Raw genomic sequence first — 22,347 nt, 5'->3', positions numbered from 1 at the left:
ATCCCTCCATTTTCACATGGGACTCAGGTATCCTGTCAGACAGCCAGGTCTCCGTAAAACACAGCAGGCTGCTCTGTCGGAATTGTCGATCGTACCTCAAGTAGGCTGACAGCTCATCCATCTTATTAACCAAGGAGCGGACATTCACCATAGTAGCGGAGGGTAGCACAGGTTTGTACCCCCACCGTCTGTTCCTGACCCGGACCCCACCTCTGCGGCCTCTCTTCCTGGTCCCGGGCTTGGTATCCGACAAATCGAAGTCAAGCTTCTGTCCACTTGATGCAGGAAGCCGCAGATGAAGAAGCTCTTGCCGACTATAGGAGATAAAAAATGGGCCTGTTTCACTCCTAACTTGAAGTGTCTGAGCGGCTTTCCAGAAAAGGATAAAACAAAGCCACAGAAGGCAAACTAAAGTGGGATTGTTTAGTGCAGCCATGGTCTCGTCGTCAAAGTTTGATCACGCTGATGATCATGAATCAGAAGGCATTTAAAAGACATAAAAAACACAGACGCACAGGTAACAGAGTCGCACAGGTGACAGAGTCGCCAGCAAAGGGGGCGGCGCCTCTCGGATATAATTGAAGTCATTTTTTCACGCAGGGCTATTTTAACTTGAGTTCCAACACTCCTTGGCACAGAACACATTTGGGTTATCTTGAAGGAGTTCTGGGTGCACATTGGCTTTGTATGGCCTTCCTTTCCACATAGATAACAAATTAGCATTTTGGCATGAGGCTTTGATGACATATTAGCGGGCTGGTTTTCCCTCATAGGGGGCTTACCCCCACTTGCGGTTGGCCTTTGGTGGTACTGAGGGACTGGCTTGCGGTTATCTTTACTTTCCCACATGGTGTAGCGCAGGGGTGGGCAAACTTTTGGGCTCAGGGGCCACAATGAGTTCTAAAATTTGACAGACGGGCCGGGCTAGTAGCAGATGGATGGAGTGTTTGTGTGAACTAATATAAATTACAAGTAAAATTAAAAGCAATTGCCTAAAAAGTAAAGAAAACTTACATTTAATTTCAGTGGGAACAGTGTTGTTGGTCACCCTTTTTTTGCCAGTGCATCAAAGTTTGGTGTCAGTTTGGTTGTGGCAATTCTCAGGACAGATCTGAGGTGTTCATCAGTTAACTGGGATCTGTGGCGTGATTTGTTGATGTTCATCACGCTGAACGTCTGCTCACACACGTAGGTAGAGCCAAACAACACCAGCATCCTCTGTGCCATCCTCCTGATGTTTGGAAACTTGGCTTCGCTTAGTGAAGCATAAAACTCATCCAGTTTAAGGGAGCTGAACTTCTCCTTTAAAACGGAGTCACATTGAAGATCAATCAGTTCGAATTGCAACTCCTGCAGCGCTGTTTCATAGTCTTGTGACAGGGGACATGACACCAGCTGAAGTGACTTGTCAATTTTTTCAAAATCAGAGAACCGATGGCAGAATTCTCCGTGCAGGTCGTCCAGCGATTTGCTGTATTTCTTCATTTGTCGAGTGTGGGGAAATGAACGAATGATTTGTTTGAAATTTGTCTTGAGAATAAAGTCAACTTGGCTTTGAAGGCTCTCACATTTGTGTACATTTCGTGCACAAATTGATCTTTCCCTTGTAGCTTCATGTTCAGCTCATTCATATGTGTCAATATGTCCACAGCAAAAGCAAAATCACAAAGCCAATCTGCGTCGCTCAGCTCGGAAAAATCGTCAGCTTTCCAGATTAACTCCAAAAATGAGCTAATCTCCCATTTGAGCTCCCACACTCGCGGACATGAGAGTGATAAAGCAAGTCCTGGTGATCAGCATCAGTTTCCTCAAGGAACTTAATAAATTGACGATGCTGAAGTCCCCTTGCTCGTATACAGTTAACGAGTTTTATGACTGGCTTCACTACATGATCAAGCTTCAATACAGACTTACACAGGGCTTTCTGATGGATTATGCAGTGTAGTAAAATTACATTCAGCTCAGGGTTTTCCTCTTTCACCTTATCCTGGATTCTTTTCAGCAGCCCGACGTTTTTTACTGTTAAGTTTGGCGATCCATCTGTGGTGACATTGGCAAGTTTACACCAAGGTAGCTTACAGCCTCTCGATCACACCAGACACCCTGTCATACAAGTCCTCTCCTCGTGTTGTCCCCTTTAGAGATTCCATGGTCAAAAATTCCTCCGTTATCTCAAAATTGTCATTAATCCCTCTGATAAAAATTAAGAGCTGAGCAGTGTCTTTTACGTCGTTACTTTCGTCCAGTGCTAACGAATATAACTTAATTGACTCAGCTTTTTTGTATAACTCGCTGGCTAAGTCTTCGTCAATCAGTTCTACATGGCGAGTCATTGTCCTGCGTGATAAACTCATTTTTACAAATTTGTTTTTGCTCTCTGGACACGAGACCTGCTGTCTCCACCATGCATTCTTTCAAAAACTCCCCTTCGGAGAAAGACTTGCTGGCCTTTGCTAATTTGAATGCTAGCAAATAACTTGCCTTGGTGCTTGACTCTTGAATAGCAGTTTGTCGGAGTCTTTTAATTGGCTGCCAACCTCTGAGTTGTAGCCGCCCATTCTTACATTGACTGTTTGCTAGCGTAGTTAGCATGCTTGGTGGAAAAGTGGCGGCTGATATTGTATTCTTTGAAAACCACAATGGTTTCTTGGCAAATAAGACATACAGCCTTTGATCGCACTTCGGTGAAAAAATATTTAGCTGTCCACTCATTAAACACTCGGCACTCACTGTCGACTTCTCTTTTCTTTGATCCGCTCATTGTTACAGAAGGGCTCAATGCAGTGTCAAAAGTGAATATCACGTACACTGGGCATGCGGGTTGGTGCCGTGTAAACAGAATCAAAAAACACAGGACATGATGTTTGTCTGTCCTTTGTGCCAAGGTGGTGAGCACTTCCAGGAAATTAACCTTGTTTTGAGTGGTTGACGATCGACAAGTGGGGGTTTTCCAGCTTGTGTGGGGGTGTATCTTGGTTTGGTTTAGGTTGTAGAATTTTGGGACAGTTGGGCCCAGAACACATCATCAGTAATGTTCCCTTGTGTCATTGAGTGTTTCGGCCTTTCAACACTATACACCCTCCCCAAGGGCGGCCAGCTGCAGGATGATCAGCCCTCAGCTTGTGTGCCGTGCCCAACTGTCTCAAACTTGACAACATTGAGAATGGTAGACGCTTGAATGGTTAACAGGTGGGGATTCCCAAGTGGGTTATGCTGACATATTTGGAGCCCAGCATGGGTCATTCCGCTTGATCCAAATCCACTGGCTGCTTCTTTCAGCCGCCTCTGAGATTGCCTTCATGGTCTGCCGCAGAGCCTGAACGTGGCTTCCCAGCTCTTTCAGCAGTCTGACGGTCGAAGAAGCCACAAATCCTCTGCATCCCACTTCCACTGGACAGTTTTTTGTGTTACAGCCACGCTGCTTTGCTTCTGCTGCAAGCTCTGCATAGCGTAGCTTCTTACGTTCATAGGCCTCTTCAAACGCGTTCTCCCATGGGACTGTGAGCTCTATGATGTACACAGTCTTCAGTGAAGGGGACCAGAGTACCAGGTCTGGGCTGAGGTTGGTGGCAGCAATCTCTGGAGGAAAGATCAATTGCTGGCCGATGTCGACCAGCATCGTACAGTCGCGGGCCATGATTAATTGTCCCGTTTCTCGCTTGGTGGAAGGATGTTTGGGGGCTTTTTGTCCTTCTCGGACAAATGCTGTTGCCTTCAGGGGATTGGCTACTCTCGGGGGTAAGGAGTTGGTCCCACACCGCTTGATGTCAATCGCTGATGCCAGGCTTTTGAGGACCTGGTTGTGCTGCCAGGTATATCTGCCTTGCGTGAGGCTGGTCTTGCAGCTTACCATGATGTGTTTGAGAGTCGCTGGAGTTGGGCAGAGGGCACAGGTTGGGTCTTCGCCATACCACTGATGGAGATTATTTTGTGATGGAAGCACGTCATAAGTAGCTCTGATGATAAAGCTAATTTTTGTTGCTTCCATTACCCATAGTTCCCTCCAGCTGATCTTTCTCCTCTCCACACCTTCCCACCGCATTCATTGTCCCTGTTTCACAAGAGAGACAGCCTTCGCACTTCTTGCGACCTCCTCCTGTCGGCGCACCTCCTCGACCACCAATTTTCTCCATTCTGATGTTGTGGCCTTTCGTCAAGTTGGTTCACTTGCCGTCAGACCGAGGCCTCCTCTTCCCTGCTGAACTTGCCCCACGATGTCTTTGTGCCTCAGGGTTGATGTTGCTTGCTGCACAGCATTGGATGGTTTCCACTTCCGCCCAGTTGCTAGAGGCAGTGCAGCATTACTGATAATCTTGTCTCTGGAATCCCTCAGTATCATCTGCAGTCTGACTTTAGAACACTTGTATTCTTCCGTCAAACTAGTGAGAGGTAGTTCCAGGACCCCTTTGCCATGTGTCCTTCACAAATATATAGATAATGTTCGAAATAATTTTGTACAAATTACTGCGTATTCATTTTTGTAGGTATAGCTACGAATGCAGGATGAGACGAGCCTGGAGGATGATGAGGTTGGTGCTGACTCCCAGTTCGGTAAGGACTGTTCTGAGCCTGGTGTTTGTTTTTATGAGGCCCTGCTCTCAAAGTTGGCAGCAGCTGCCGGGCTCGCTCCCCCCCCCCCATTTTCTCCATGCACAGGTGTAGACTTGTCTATTACCAGCACCACTGATGGGCTGCTGCTTAAGGATTATCAGTCTGCAGTCATGGCCTCTAGGATGGCAAACACGTATGCATTTTCTGCTGGTGTATTTGGAACGTTTGATACACAGCAGGTACAGGGCAGCCAACGTTTCTGCCCCCGTAAGTAGGGGCACACACCATCACCCACTTCAATGCTTAGCATCAGTGTACCTCTTATCCGTGGGTGATCTTGGAGTTTGGGTACTGCCTGCAAGGTCCAAAAATATAATTTCTGGAGCGTAAGGCCCAACTTTGGGTAAAGGAAACCCTGAAAATGTTTTTTGTTTTCAAACATCCTCACTTTGACATTGAAATTGAACTACTGTAGAGTCACGGCCACAGACATTGGGCCATGTCAATTTAAACATGTTCTGGGCAAAATACTTTTCTGTATGTAGTAGCGGTATAGTGAAATAGACTTCCAGTAGAGATAGAATCAAGTCAGTCCTGTCATAGGTTTGAATATGCATGTGAGGAATTGTTATTTGACCAAAGTGAGAGAATGATATAGAACTGGAAGTTGGTGTGCGTGAGGTGCAAGTGTTGCTCAGGAGGTAGAGTGGGTTGTCCACTAAGTGGAAGATCGTGGTTAAATCCCCTGTCTCCAACTGTGCATCCGTGAGCGAGAATGAGCCTGGTTAGTTTAGATCTTAGATGAGCAGGTGGCACCTTGTAAGGCAGCCCCAGCCATCAGTGTATGAATGCTTGAATAGGCCAATGTTGGCTAGTCTAGAGAGGGGCAGTATAATGCAAGTCCATTTACCCGTTCTCTTCCTGTAAAGAGAACCACAATGGAAATCGTTTTTTTTATTGTGTTACGTCCCTGTTCGGTTGGTCCAGGGAAGGAGTAGGAACTAACATAAAACAACCCAAATAAAAAACAAATAGCCCGTGTAACAAACAATATTTATTTGTCTCACATAATTCGAAGTGAGTGAGTCACAACACAAGATTGGGAGAGGATGGGACAGGTGTGGTCCTGCCAAACAATTGAAACCAATAGAACAGAACTTGGACTAACTAACTAACCTCTGAAATCAAACAAACAAAATGGCTTCTCTAGCTTATCTAAATGTGCTCGACCAAAACCCAAATACAGATGAGGCACCGACCAATAAGCCTAGTGTATCTAGACACAGAAAATATACTACGTGCCAATGTACAGGGTACCCCAGACTCACCTACTGTCCGCAACCTCCCACCACAAACTCTAACAAGTTCCACTCTCAGCATTTACAGAAAAACAGTATCAAGTGAAGTCCCCCTGAACTCCGAGGCTTCCTGCTTTTTTATCTGCGGCTCTCCCTCTGCCGATTGGCCAGCCTGCAGCTGGTGCCATCCACAGAGCAGCCCGACCGGCCCCCACAGGTGGAATCTAATCACCTGATTGACCTGTTAGTAATATGTGAGAGAGAGAGAGGAGGGGAGAATTTGGATGACCCTTGTTGACCTTCTCGGAGGTGGTACTGCTTCATCATATTCACGTGACACACTCTGGTCCGTCGCCTGCGGTCCGAACTCTGGTCCGAGTTTGGATAACGTAGTTTGTTTCATTTAGCTTCTTTTCTACAACATAAGGACCGGAAAACTTGGTAGAAAGTGCAGAACCAGGTACAGGCAAAAGAATCAATACTCTGTCACCTGGCTGAAACAAATGTGTGACTGCTCGCTGGTCATATCGCTTCTTCATCCTTGCCTGGGAAGAGGTCAGGGCATCTCTAGCCAATGAGCAGGCTAGCTGGAGGCGATCTTTGAGCTTGCTGACGTACTCTGGGATACTTCTGACCCTCTTCTCTGGTATGACCAGTTGCTCTTTAAGAACTTTTAAAGGGCCCCTAACTTCATGTCCAAAAAGCAATTCAGCAGGACTGAAACTAGGGACTCCTGTACAGCTTCGCGGGCAGCGAACATAACTAGTGGGACACTGTCATCCCAATCCCGCTCTGACTCATGACAGTGTTTGCGTAACATTGATTTCTTGGTCTGGTGAAATATCTCCAGCGCCCCCTGACTTTCTGGATGGTAAGGACTAGACGTTACATGTTTAACATCCAATGTTTTAAGTGCTTGGGCAAAGACTCTTGATTTGAAATTGGTACCTTGATCTGTTTGAACCACTTTTGGCAGACCAAACAATGTAAAGAATTTTACCAGAGCCTTGGTGATAACTGGAGCTGTGATCCTTCGTAGCGGAATGGCTTCTGGGAACCTAGTGGAAGCACACATGACAGTTAGTAGGAACTGATTCCCCGCTTTAGTCTTTGGCAATGGCCCAACACAATCGACAATCACCCTTTCAAATGGCTCACCCATTACTGGGAATGGGGCAGAGAGGAGCCGGAGGAATCACTTGATTCGGTTTTCCAACAACTTGACACACATGACAAGTACGACAATGACTAACAACATCAGTCTTGAGTCCTGGCCAAAAGAAATGCCGAAGGACTCTTTCATAGGTTTTTGTGATCCCCATGTGTCCTGACCATGGGTGGTCATGAGCTAATGATAGTACCTGAGAACAGTAAGCTGTAAGGCACAACGACCTGGTAAATCTCACCCCAATCCATATCCTCTGAGATACCACTAGTCCAGCGACGCATTAACAGGCCATCATCAAGAAAGTAGGCCATTTTCTTTTTCTTGGGCTAAGAACAGATGAATGACATTTTTCAATGGTGCTGTCTCCTTTTTGTGCTGCGATGAACTCTTCCCTGGTGGCCGGCAGTTTTACCCTTTCTTGACTGGTGTGAGAAGACCCAGTGTCAGCAGGTTGGACCTCAGGCTGACTTTTGGCCTTAGTCATAACCGCCTCGGGTAACTGCTCTGTGACCAGAAAAGTTTCAGACAAGTCTAAGCCATATTTCTTTGTCTGGGCTCTTGTAGTCACACGAGCAGGAAAGACGTCAGGAAGCACTTGTGCCATCTTGTCAGAGTCAGAGCTCAAATCAGGGCTGTCTAGCACCACATGGACTGGCATAACTTGGCCCCCTGCTAGGTAATTTCCTAGAATGAATTTGATACCTTTAATGGGCAAGGCAGGTAGAACTGCAACTTGGTGAAAAATAAATATGCTAAGTATATTTAATTTTAGCATACTTGAGTATACTTGAAGCCCTACTAATCATAAGTATACTTAAAGAGTGCTATTTTGGAACAACTTATTTTGTACTTAATATATTTTAGTTGTGATTAAATAGTAGTTATGTACAATTTGAAGTGTATTTAGTATATTTTTGTGTGCTAAATTGGAACAACTTAATGTATACTTAGTACAATTTAAGTATATGACTATGTATGTACTAATATACATGCTGATAGCTAACTTAAATTATACTTTTTTGTGTTTTAAGTATATTTGAAATATATTATGAGTGTTTTGCAAATACAATATTAATATATTGATATTGTGGTAATAGTATACCAAAAGTTATACTTTCGGCTTATTCCGATTACTAAGAAAGCACACTTTCTTATTACTATGCTATATTACTTTGTACACTACATACTATTATACATTACAATATTACAAATGTATTACCAGTATCCTAAATGCTGAATGAACTTCCCAGATAGTAATCAACACTTTATTGAATTTCAAATATATTTTATTAAAATATATCTATAATATATTTTTAACAACAATTTAAAACACACTTTGAAACAATTGCAATATTGTGCATTTTTGAGAAATAAAAGAAAATATATTGAACAGAGAGCAAAACAATTTTAAGTTTACATGGTACAAACAAAACAGAATTTTTCAGAATAAAACACAGAACCATCCAAAAATTGCACCGCTTCAGACTCTCGCTCTCTAAATTGAAATTGAAACATATTCATTTCCTTTTGTTGAACTGCTCATTGTTGCATTTCCTTCTGATGGCTGCTCGCACGTCCGAGGCTCTCGTGTAACGGTAAAAAATGTTTTAACATGTCACTCCACCTCCAGACTGGCTTACAGGCTTATGGTACTCATGGAAGGGGACTTTAATACAAGCGGCCATTATCCTATGTGCTTTCTTTGTATTTGTACTTTGTGTAATCCCACTGCTCCGTCACATGATCTCTCGACTCTTTGCCAAACAGATGACTATGTATACTCGTGTGACAGCTAACGACCAACAACCTGACCTATTTCCTATTCCTGACTACACAGACAACCTCGACAGCGACACTGACTCCTTGGATGATTTCGATACTCAGGTGTGAAGACAGTTTTTGATTTTTATCTTTTTGCTTTTATTTTTGTGGTTATTGAACTGTATTGCTTGCTTAAAACAACCAGAGACTTTGTCTCACAAAAACATATTTTTGCAATATTGAAGTGATTATAATGTAATCAAAAGAGTGGAATGTAACGGTAAAAAATGTTTTAACATGTCCTCAGCATATTTCTCTGTAAGATGTGCAACAGGAAACACCTGCTGTGACCGCGAAAGGTTCCATATGAGACAACAGCAGAAGATACGCTTTTGGGGTGATGAAGAGGAAATATGCGAGACATAGCCCCCTCCTTCTCATGTCCTTTTGACTTCTCTTAATGTCTCCTTTCTGTTTTGTGAGGGTATAAATTAGAATGTACGGAGATGATACGGGGGGCTTTCTCATCAGACTCTGCAATACGTGTCTGTGAATCTGTTCTCCTTGCTTGCAACGCAATAAATTGACTTTACAACTTTGATCATTCATCAGACTCTGTTTATTTGATATTGATTGAAAACCTTCACTTTCTTCTCCCGAATAGTCATAGAAATATTCCACAACACTCGTCTGTGGAAATTCTTCTATAACAGCATCTGTTAAGAGAAGAGACGAGAAATGATGTCACACAGCATAACATTTTCTTCTATTTTGACTACACAGGAAATCCTGTTGAACCAATATTATTTTTTGAACAGTAAATCAGGATTAATATTGAGGAACTATATCAATATGATATGCCAATATTCCTACCAGTGCAGGTCAAACATATATTTCATCACTGGTGGTGTGTTTCCCACGAACATAGTTAATAGAACATAGAAGCTTCAAATTGTCTACATACGACTCAAGACAATTACCTACCTGTTATGGCCTGCACTTTGGCAACGTCCAGTTGTCTTTTTGGTGTTCCTTCTTTCCCAGACTTCCCAGTCAGGGTGGAGAGTGCAAGGACGTCCTTCGTGAACACCAGGGCAGCCAGCTCCTCGCAAAAAAGGGTCATGCGGGAACGATTAAGCCGCAGGAAGGCCCTCTTCGAAACCGTGACTGTGCTGCCAGCCAAGGCGTGCTGTATATGAGAGAATCAATGGAACACATTAATATACAGTTGGAAGATCTCTACCTACCTATTAGGAATTAATAGACGTTATTCACATATGAATACAATGCGCTTCATTATTTAAAACACTGCTAGTAGTCTGTACATCCCTCTATGGAGCGGTACCACCAGTGGTGTGGAGGTTCCCACTCTCTACTAATTCACATGACTGATGTGTGACACATGTAACCTAGTAAATCCCATCACTTTATTTCTGACACATTTTAACTTGAACAGCAGACGATGCTGGCGAAGACAAAAGGAACGTGGTGTCATTTTTCTATAGCCCTTACACTGAGCAATCAACATTTACTGCACAATGACAAGTTAAAGCAAAACAGTTATTTCCACTTTTATTACATACCTTTTCAATTTCGCTGTCTTCAGAAAATGATGTCGATGACATCACGGATGAAGGTGTCCTGTTAGCCGAGGGCATCATTGTCCGGACATACTCCACACACTCCCTCATTTGCTTAATCAGTTCTGGGAGGTCTAGGTGAATGTAATAATAAGTGGAAAAATAAAGTTAGATTTGTTCGATTAGTATGAACTCTGTACGTGGTACAAGACAGAAGGATTGACTGTGAAAGTTGGCCAGTAGTAGATGGATAATAGTAATACTTTTCAGTATAGAGCAATATTGTGTAAACAAGCTAAATCACAGTTTAAACATACTGTCTTCTGAAATGTCAACCCCTCCAATTCTCATCTGAACACCTACCACGAAGGGATGCCATGATGTCATCCATGCTGTGACCAGTGTTATCATCCATCTGCTGCTACAAGAAAGAATAGAATACAAAAATTAGAGTTACTTTAAACCACATGTCCTTGTCAGGTACAACAGGTACAGATAACTGACACGTTATACTATTATAGGACTGATATTTCCCATAATGGAAAATTTTTCAACTCAAGATTTTTGGGTCTGTATGTTTTGTTAAAGTGACAAACCTTCAGAATGAAAATAATTTAATGTTTGTATTAGTGACAACATTACATTAGAGTCTACAGGTGAGGTTGAGTTATGGTCTGACTAAAACACTATGATGTGTTTATGTGACAAAGTTTTCCTCAGTTCGGTGTAGGATCGATCACTGTTGACCATCATGCAAGGCTCTATTTTTATTGTACTTGCCGTTTTCTGGGTTGATGATAAACCTAAGTCTTCATCAGAGTCGCTTTCCTGAATCTTTAAAGAAATGAAAAGAGAATAGAGCTGTAAAATGCTACACAACAGAGAAATAATTTGTGTCTAAAGAGTACACGACAAACAGCAAAGAAATAAGTATGACTTGCAATGTTGGGACGTTGTGGGCTGTCTATGCATGAAGACTCATCAGAACTCAAAAGATTAGGACTGGATGCAAGAGGTAACAGCTCATGTCTAGCTGCCTTCTTTGGTCGATTTACCTGGACAAAAAGTTAAAGTTGGGGAAATGGTAAGCAGTATCCTAAAAAATTGAACTTCACATTTCACTCCTGATGAGAATTTTTATAACACTTACCTAAGCATTTGACAAACTAGTTTAATAACTAACAATAAGTAACATGCAACAACGTAGCCAACTACTCAAGAAAAGAGTATGTCTTACATGCTGATCACGTTGTGGAGATCCATCCTCAGAACTGGTGACAAGGGCTCTCTTCAGAGACAGGGAAGTCTTCAGGTTTTGTAACACCTGGTCCCTGGCAGCCTCTTTACTCTTGGCTTGCTTTGCCTGTCAAAAAATGTGAAGATAGGAACAAAGATAAAAGATTTGTAACCTTATCCTCAAAATGTTAAATTCTCATTGGCATAATAAGCTTTATTAAATCCAGGAAAAATGTATACAAGAGAAAACAATATTAAATTAAAACTGCGAGCAGCATTGACCGGGCCCTCGCAACTTCACGCACGTCGAGGGTACTAGCAGGACTCTGGCCATGCATTTCTGTGACCGTCATACACTGCGTGCACGAGTTAAACGGTATTTCCCGGTACTGGCAGGACTCTGGGTGACGCGGCCATGAATTTCTGTGACCATCACACTCTGCGTGCACGAGTGAGATATTTCCTGCTTAGACCAGCAGCGTAGCAAGATCATGTTGCCAGGTCTTAAGCCTCAAATGTTTTGACTATACATCCGATACAATCATAAATGTAAGCCTTTAAAGATCATTAAGAAAATGAATGTGTGTGAATGTGCTTCAGTGTTTGTAACATAACAGACTGTCAGTTTACTAGGATGGGGTTCAACTCCCTGCAACTCCACTAATGCCCACTGACATGGTTTGAGAACCACTGTTATCTAACTTTTGCTCTCCAAGCATCTTAGTTTGCACATATTTAGATCAGAGAAGTATTTTTCTTATGGTGTGCCCACAAACCCTTTCAATAAGTTCAGTGTTTGGGCCGCTGTAATTATAGAATCCTGCTTACGTCTGTGCTTATCAGTAGGTGGCGCGATGACTATGAGTTAATATTGGCATGCAGAAGTCCTAAAGCCATGACAGTCAACAAGCATGTCAAGTTTGGGACAGTTTTGACAAAGTACAGTCGAGTTACAACAGCTTGATGGATGATGGCGAACCATGTAAAATGGCCATCACACCATATCCACGTCGTTCGATGAAACCTAAAGCTTTTAGTAACCTTTAATCGCTAAAGTCTTTAGATTGTTCTGACCAAATTCTAAGCTGATAGGATTAATTCCCTAGGAGGAGTTCGTAGTACAGCACCTGGAAATGGAAAAAAACCACGAGCAATTCATACAAAATTCAAAATGGCTGACTTCCGGTTGGGTTTAGAGCATGGTCCCAAGAGACTTTATTTTAAGTCCACATGTGATACATGTGCCTACCAAATTTTGTAAATCTATATGAAACGTACAGCGAGGGCTGCTTCGTCTAAATTTTGTAGGGGGCGCTATTGAGCCGATTTGCGAGTCTGAACCAATAAAATCATATTTTATAACTACATTTTGGGCTTTTAATCTGCATGCAAAGTTTGCTTATGTTTCAAGCATTTTAGCCTCTCAAAATTACCTTCGTTTTTCACGGCGAAGACTGCGTCGCCATGGCAACGGCGTTCGACGAAACATCAAAAGCTTCATGAACTGGTATTATGAACTTCTTACATTTGTGTGGAAGTAATTTGATGTTGATTTGATTTACCTACTAAGAGAAACAAGCCAAAGTATAAAGACTTTAACTTCCTGTTACCAGTAGGTGGCGCTATGACTATGATTCTAAATTAACATATAGATGTGTTCCGAGTCAGGATGTTATGACATATGAGAGATTTGGAGCAGATTAGACAATGTTCGGCCGAGTTACAACAACTTCCTGTTTCGCGGCGAATGCTATTTTTTTGACGCCACGCCACAGACACTTAGTTCGATAACCTTTTGATCTTTGAGTAACTTTTCACTGCCAAGGTCTCAAGAGCATACTGACCAAATCTGAAGTCAATCGGGTCAAATCTCTGGGAGGAGTTCGTTAAAGTATGACGCCTTGAAATGGTCCAAAAACGTCATAAAAGTCAAAATGGCCGACTTCCTGTTTGGTTTAATGAAAAACTCCAAGAGGATTTTTTGTGCGTCTCATCACGTTCCACATACCTACCAAATTTCATACAGCTAGGTGAAACCCAATGTTGGGGCTACTCAATAGGGGGCGCTATCGAGCCAATATTTCATACACAGTTGGACACCACAATCAGACTGCAATTTTCGCAAATTCTGGCTTGCGTGCCAAATTTCAGGAGTTTTCCAGTATCCCAAGCACCTCCTTTTTGCGATGAAAGTGGTAAAATAATAATAATAATAAACATACAAAAAACAATAGGTCCTCCGCTCCGACTACGTCGATGCTCGGGCCCTAATAATAATAAACAATCGAATAACAATAGGTCCTCCGCTCCGACTACGTCGGTGCTCGGGCCCTAATAATAAAAAACAATCGAAAAACAATAGGTCCTCCGCTCCGACTACGTCGGTGCTCGGGCCCTAATAATAATAATAATAATAAACAATCGAATAACAATAGGTCCTCCGACTACGTCGGTGCTCGGGCCCTAATAATAAACAATCGAATAACAATAGGTCCTCCGCTCCGACTACGTCGGTGCTCGGGCCCTAATAATAATAATAATAATAAACAATCGAATAACAATAGGTCCTCCGACTACGTCGGTGCTCGGGCCCTAATAATAAACAATCGAATAACAATAGGTCCTCCGCTCCGACTACGTCGGTGCTCGGGCCCTAATAATAATAATAATAATAAACAATCGAATAACAATAGGTCCTCCGCTCCGACTACGTCGGTGCTCGGGCCCTAATAATAATAATAATAATAAACAATCGAATAACAATAGGTCCTCCGACTACGTCGGTGCTCGGGCCCTAATAATAAACGATCGAATAACAATAGGTCCTCCGCTCCGACTACGTCGGTGCTCGGGCCCTAATAATTGCATCCGTTGTCTTAGACCTCAGATGATGGAAGTAGGGGTGCAGCAGTAGTGGTGGTGACAGAACCTCCATTCAGTAGAGAGTAACATCAAGTATACATATATTATATATACTTGATTGATTGTATATATAAGCATTATTGACCCATTTGGCCACAAGAGGGAGTATACCTTTAAGTGAGTTAGTTTAATAAAAACGAGCAGCCATACAATTCGGCATTTTTTTACTAAACCAATTACAACTACCAACAGTCATACCTTCAAGGAGCTTAATGTATTGTCACATATTGTCAAATAACGAAAAATAAAGGCTAAACTGCCACAACACTGTTTGGGAGAGGTGCTGCCACAAACAGTGGAAAACTGCCGCGACAAGTGCTTGCAACAGGAAGTGCCTCTACCAACTGCCGCTGCCATGATTTGAGCCAGCTCCTACTGCATACAAGAGAGCGCCGAAGGTTTAGCTACCTACCCGAGTATTTGAGCTAGCATATCAGCATGTTGGGTACACATATACATTTAAAACAAAAATATAATTATCACGTCACAAAAACGACTTGTACAAATCAATATTCACTCACCCGCACAGCTTTTTTAGGCTCCAAGATGTCGGTCTCACACATTTTGCTTTTCATGCGTGCTCTCCTGCTTTCCTCCTCTGCCCATATGTCTTTGCCAAGAATGAATAAATTCTTCCTTGAGACAAGTTCTTTGTACGAATCTGATAAAACGAGAACAGTCCATAAAGTTAAGCATTCATGTTCTTCAGACAAAACAAGACAATTAAGGAGTTAGATAGCAGCTGAAAAATATAAATGTGAACTCCAAACTCACCGCCAAATAGCAGGACTTTCGCGGCCACTGTCTTCTCCAGTTCTTTTCTCGTCGGACATTTGATTTCAATCCAGTTATCGTCCTCATCGAGGTCAGGCTGTGACGTCACTTGATACAATTGGTCGGCTTTATCGAGAATTAAAGAAGTACTTTCCACTTTTAGTGTTTTATTAAATAAGTAATAGATGGCGAATTGAAACGACATCATGTCCTCCTGACCTGAAGAGCTGCATTAACGTGGGTAAGCTAGCTAGGATGCAACGAACGAGTAAGTCGGTCGCTCTGATTGGCTGGATGTGATCAACAAAAAATGCTGCACTTGATTGGTCAGTGACTTGGCGCCAAACTATTCAAAAGATACAACAGACTGTTTTAAGCAGTCTTTTTCAATCGAAGTCATCATGGCTTCACAGCGAAAATATAAGAGATATTTGAATTCTGATGAGACTCAACCGGTGACGCCAAGAACAACAAAATACAGAAGACTTCGACAGAAACAGGTAAAGACAAATTGTTAAATGCAGTGGGCTACAGTGAATATAAGTGTTACCATCCCGCCAGAAAATACAAAAGCAATCAGTATGGCCAGTGTCGGCTGATGGAACATGTTCTAGGTAGGGCTATATATCGTATAATAATATTCAGTATAATATAATGATATATATATATATCATATACCTGTCTGGTGTTCAGCTAGTGGAGAAGCTTTGCATGTACTGCTTCCCTTTCCCGCTAGTTTGCTGTCTGATTGTGAGGTCAGGCTGATCTGATATCAGCTCTTTGGCCTGAAGTTTCTCCTCAAAGTTCTCCTCTCAAACGGCTCTTGGAGGAGGAGTGCTCGCCTGTAGAGACTACTCCTGACGAGAACGCGCAGCTTGGGGCAGAACAAATTCTGCCCCAAGCTGAATCTATTTGAGGACGCTGATTGGCTAAATTGTATGTCACTCATTTATATCTTTAATCAGCAATTGGCTAAACTGCTTCATAGACCCGCCTCTTTTGGGCAGATACGCCAGCACCCCAGAGCGCCCTAGCGCCCTCTCTTGGCCAGCCGCCATTGAGTATGGCATTATAACTTAAAATGTTTTCAAGATAAATAGTGTATTTACAAGATTTTCCTGTTATCACATTTCAAATAAAAATGTGAAAATATCTTGTTACAACTATAAACTATAAATGCAATAACCATGCACAAAGACTACATATACTCTTGAAAATTATTTTAAAAAGGGTGTTTTTTATCTTTATGCTTTCTGACTTTTCTGAGAACTGCTGGAAAAATAGGATATCAACTCATCAACATCTTTGATTTTCTTTACTATGTTCGGGATACTATAGGATGCCAGACATATGATTAGGCCTATCTGATGATAAACATAATTTTCTTAAAGATAATTTCACTTTCACTCTTATCATTCTTCATTTGTTTAATATGATTATATCATATTACATAACTTTTGTGTAAAAAGAACATCTTGCCAAGACAAAAGCCAATTTGCCTGGGATTCCTAAAACATATGCTCATGCCCACTGTAAGTTAACAAGGTTATCATCAAACATCATTACTAGTGCTTCGCTAATGGATAAAGCAATAGCTGTTTTAAAATTTTGAAATAATTTTTATTTGTACTTTATCCCCAGAAACAGAGAAAAAAGTTCTACAAGAGTTTTCTCTGTGCATCTTCAGTTCCTAGAACATCTGTTCACAGAAGAAACGTTTTACAAAAGGTAAGATCAGGAAAAAATCTGAAAAAGTCTAAATGTTTGCCTCCGCAGTAGGTGATGTGCTACATAGACAGGCTTACACTAGTGCAACACCTTACAATCATAGCCTTTCACAGCCTTTCACAGCTCTGCACCCCAGACTGGGTGGGTAACATTTGCTGTTTTGTTCTGCAGTTATTTTGTTAGTCTTAAACTGCATTTAATTGCTGCACATTTTTCTTAGATTCATCTCACAGATTATAATACTAAAACTTACCAAGAAGTGGACAGGAGCCAGCAACATTGTGATGAAAATGAGCAAGGAGAGATGGAGGAATGGAGACAAGATGTGACATCAGAAAAAGGGAGAAGTTCTGAGAAGAGAGATCATCAAAGTGAAGAAGATGATGAAAATGGACAAGACAACAGAGAGGAAGATGGTGGAAGTAGACAAAAGGAAGGAGAGGAAGATGATGGAAGTGGACAAGTGGAAGATGATGGAAGTGGACAAAAGGAAGATGATGGAAGTGGACAAGAGGAAGATGATGGAAGTGGACAAGAACAGAAAGGAGGACAAGAGAGGAGCCAAGACGGAAATCAACATTCAAAACAATCAAAGGTATAACAATTGAATTACACATTATCTGTGCACACTGTTAGTTTATGTTAATTGTTAAAGCCATGTTTTAATAGAACAACATTATCATTGCTATTTTTGTTGCTTGTTTCATTTTGTGTTTTTTCTGTGTGAATGTAATCAGTCTTGTTTTATATTACAGAAAGGCCACGATGGCGACCCTGTATACCCTGGTGCCCCCCTCACAAAAGGACAGAGTTTGCTCTTACTCATGTCATATGTACTGAGGCAAAATTTGACAGGAGTAGCTCTCCAGGACCTTCTCACAATGTTCAATGAACATTTCCCTGGCTTGGTGCCAGCAACCTCATATCTTTTTCATAAAGCCTATGGACAGTTTGGCCAGTATGTGCCATATTTTTATTGCATTGCCTGTGAAAGCTACATGGGACCAAGTGAGACAGCTCCAAAAATCTGTTCTTCTTGTAAAGCTGAATTTGACATTGAGAAAAACCTACGGGTTGGATCTTACTTTCTTGTTCTTAGTCTATCATCCCAAATAGTGGATGTTTTAGAAAAACCTGACATATATTTAAATAAAAAGGAATTGATTCCAGGAATTGTTTCAGATAGTCAGGGTGGGGCAGAATATCAAAAACTCAAGCTGAGTGGACAAGTAGGGGCTGATGACATAACAATCATGTGGAATTGTGATGGAATTCCAGTTTTCAACAGTACTAACATTCAGCGTCAAATTATAGAGCTGTCTCCAAGAGATCGCCAAGGCAATATATGTATACCATGCTTATGGTTTGGTAACAGTAAGCCAAATATGATCACTTTTTTGACTGCTTTTGTGTCACAGCTCAAAGAACTGCAACAGATTGGAATTAAATGGAGGGATTCTGAAAACATAGAGCATGCAAGCAAAGTTCATTCACTCCTCTGTTCCTCAGATTCAGTTACCCGCACCCTCCTGAGAAACACAAAACAGTTCAATGGCAAATATGGGTGTGACTTCTGCCTTCACACTGGTAGTGGCCCATACGTCTGGGAAACTCCAGAACCACCTTTAAGAACAGAGGCAAGTCATTTTCAGCATGCTATGCTGGCAACACCTGATAATCCAATGATGGGTGTGAAAGGCCCATCCCCTTTGATGGAACTTGAGAGTTTCAACATGATCACAGGATTTGTTCCTGAGTACCAGCACAGTGTTTGCCTAGGTGTCACCAAACAGATCACAACCTTGTGGCTAGACAGCAAGCACCATAATGAAGAGTGGTACCTGGGCTCGAAAGTCAGTGACATAGACCAGGAATTGCTGGCCATTAACCCACCTGTGGAGGTCACAAGGGTACCAAGATCAGTGAAAGACAGAAAATTCTGGAAAGCATCAGAGTGGAGGTCCTTTTTGTTGTACTATGCTTTGCCTGTTTTGAATAATATATATTGTACAGTTAAGTGATGGAACATTCTGTGAGATTATGAGCCTGATGGCTTTCACATGTGATGATGGGGCCTCTGTTGCATCCGAAACACATAGTTTTTGTGTATTAGTGAAAGAGCTTGCCAAGAGTGGAAGAAAGGTTTGTAGAGATGTTCAGCTAAATATATCCTCCACATTTATAAATGAAGTGTCTTGCACCAATAATGTATTTGCTGTGCATCCTCAATCACTTAAACGTAAATGTGTATTGGTTAGGTCCAAAGACAAAATGTATGTCATTCCACTTCCAAACAATGTTGAAAGGGATTAAAAACTAACTGATTCTCGGGGAGCTACTTTCACAGTTTTCTAGTCATGAGCACCAAACCAACTTCCACACATGTTTCCTTTAACCATGAAGCACTGTGTACACACATTCTCCAGTTATTGTTGTTTTTTGTAGATCTGCTTGTTTTAAATAACAAACTGTTGCCATTGTTTGTAATTGTAATTTGTTAATGCAGTGTAGGTGCACTTGAGTGTTTTTTTTGTTTTGCATGTAATGTAACCACCATTTATTAGTCTGTTGTGGGGGATGCCACCACAGTTCAGCAGAACGCTCATATTTTCTAGTGTGCACCTGTATTTTGAGGTGTGTTTGTAATGATTTGTTTTTGTAATGGTTTTGTGTGTAAGATGTATTGTAACATGATACCTCTTTGTCAATATGGACTTATTAAACATGAAATCACAATCGCCAAAGTAGCTATTTGTGTACTTTTGATCATTTAAACAATTGGAAAGGTTATAAAGGGGCTTTCGGTGCATCATTCTAATACACATAATCAATAATAATTAACATTTTCCTCAACAAATGTACACATAATGTATTGAAATAGAAGTATGATTAAGATATACTGAAATGGCAAGATATCAAAATACATATTTTTCAAATGTGCTTTCGGTGCATTTTCATATTCCAAAAGAATAGTACAATTAATATATTGAAATAATAGCATGAATAAGTTTACTTACTAATTACACTCAAATATTACTTAAAATATACCAAAAAGTCGGTATATTTTAAATCTATATTTATAAAATGTGCTTTAAATACATTGTTTCAATGCAATTTATAGCATACATTTTGAAATATACCAAAAATATGTTTGAAAACAAAGTTCAAAGAAATCCATTTAAGTAATTGCACAGAACTTTCACTTAAAGTATATTTTTCTTATAATATATTTCTGGAAAGTATACTACAGTACAATTATTTTAAAGTGTGTTCAAAGTCGATTTTTGAAAATAGGTGAAAGCGTGACTTTTGTATACTTTTTATATATTTGCAGAAAGTACACTTCTTTGATAGTATATTTGCAGTGTACTATTGAAAATGTAAGTATATTTTAAATACAAAAAAGTACTTTTTTTTTCGCCTGGGAATCTCTAGTGGCTCTGTCAACACAGAGAGGTAAGCTGTTATTAACCCAAAAGTAGTACATTATTCATTTAGGATGATTCAGACAATTGATTAGAATGAAAAAACACAATGAAAGCTGACATTTGTCAGCTTTAGATGGAGAATATATTCTGAAAGTGACTGTAGACAGACTGCAGTAATAGAAATGCATCACTGTGTAAACTTCTTATTCTATGTGCTCCCTTTTGAGGATATACCCATTCTACCATATAGGTTCTGCAAAATATAAAGTTATAGACATGTACGGTACATTTTATGAGTAGAATACATTTGCAGAGAGTGAAAATAACTTAATGAAAATTCCTCTCTTATTTTGTTACAATTTTGCCACTGATGGAAAAGATGCTTAAGTTTTTGCAACAAAATTTCAAAGGATTAATTCAGCATTTTAGGCAATATTTAGATTTGCTTTCTTCCTGAGGAAGAGATGAGATGTCAAATGACAAAATGACCATTTTCATCATACAGACCCTGGCAACAATTCAAATCTGGAAAGCATTTACACCTAATTTCAGCTCAACAATGGTATGTTTAAAAAAATAATTAAATGCTCTCTTCCTTTTGAACAAAATGCAAAATATCAAAAAAGGACCATTCAGATGAAGGGGGGTTGCAAGGATAGATATTTAAATTGCTGTTGCCTCCTCTTCAGACTTAACTTCATGATCAACACAAGGACTTTTCCTGGTCCAGTCTTACCACACGCGTTTAGAAAATAAATGTTTTCTTTTGATTTTCTCCTCCATCCATCCATCCATGTTCCTCCGCTTATCCGAGGTCGGGTCGCGGTGGCAGCAGGCCAAGCAGGCTGACCCAGACTTCCCTCTCCCCGGCAACATGTTCCAGCTCCTTCTGGGGGATCCCGAGGCGTTCCCAGGCCAGCTGGGAGATATACTGTAATCCCTCCAGCGTGTTCTGGGTCTTCCCCGGGGTCTCTTCCCAGTTGGACGTGCCTGGAAAACCTCCAGTGGGAGGCGTCCAGGAGGCATCCTAATTAGATGCCACCACCCGCAGGGACAAGCATCGGGGTCGGGTGCAATGCAGACCGGTCGGCGGGTCAGGCCAGAGGCCTGGGCGAGCCGATAGCCGGCGGCATAGACTAGCTCTAGGGACGTGGAACGTCACCTCGCTAGCGGGGAAAGAGCCGGAGCTGGTGCAGGATATAGTTGGACTCACCTCCACACACAGCACTGGCTCTAGAACCAAGCTCCTGGAGAGGGGTTGGACTTTGTCCTTTTCCGGAGTTGCCCAGGGTGAGAGGCGCCGGGCAGGAGTGGGGATACTCACAAGCCCCCGGCTGAGCGCCGCTGTGTTGGAGTTCTCCCCGGAGAACGAGAAGGTCGCCTCCATGCGCCTACGGCAGGGGTGGCCAACCAGTCAGAGACTAAGAGCCACATTTTTTACTGTGTTACCGCAAAGAGCCACATCATACACATGGGCACACATGAACATCACCCCATCCCTTCCTCACACACACTCACACACACACAGACTTCTGCTCAGCCAGATTTATTGTAAATGTCACACACCAACATGATAATGACAGAAATTGACTCCTACAGTACTAAGACCACAGGCCAGTCATTTTCAACAATGAACATTGTTTGTGTGTGTGTCTCACACACACAAACTCTCAGTTCAACCAAGTCCACAAACAAAAATATAATAATTTACAATAGCGTTTTTCTTTTACTATGCATGTTGCTTAGTGGGACTTCTGGCATTCCTTGCCTTGAACAATCCTCTTCAAATCTGGCTTGTATTCCGTTGTTGCCACTCGAAGCAATTCTTTCACATGGGTGTCAGTCAGAACAGATCGATGCTTTGATTTCACGTGTTTCAGGGTAGAAAACACAGACTCGCA

General features: G+C 41.5%; 1 pseudogene; it reads right to left on the bottom strand.

Moving 5' to 3' along the window:
- Positions 1 to 1,481: 1,481 nt before the first annotated feature.
- Positions 1,482 to 2,150, bottom strand: LOC142950204 (general transcription factor II-I repeat domain-containing protein 2A-like; annotated as a pseudogene).
- Positions 2,151 to 22,347: the final 20,197 nt, after the last annotated feature.

The sequence above is a fragment of the Anarhichas minor genome, unplaced genomic scaffold, assembly GCF_050575085.1.
Source record: "Anarhichas minor isolate MPS153535 unplaced genomic scaffold, ASM5057508v1 ptg000015l, whole genome shotgun sequence".
NCBI classification, from domain to species: domain Eukaryota; kingdom Metazoa; phylum Chordata; class Actinopteri; order Perciformes; family Anarhichadidae; genus Anarhichas; species Anarhichas minor.
This window is presented reverse-complemented; position numbering and strand designations above follow the sequence as displayed.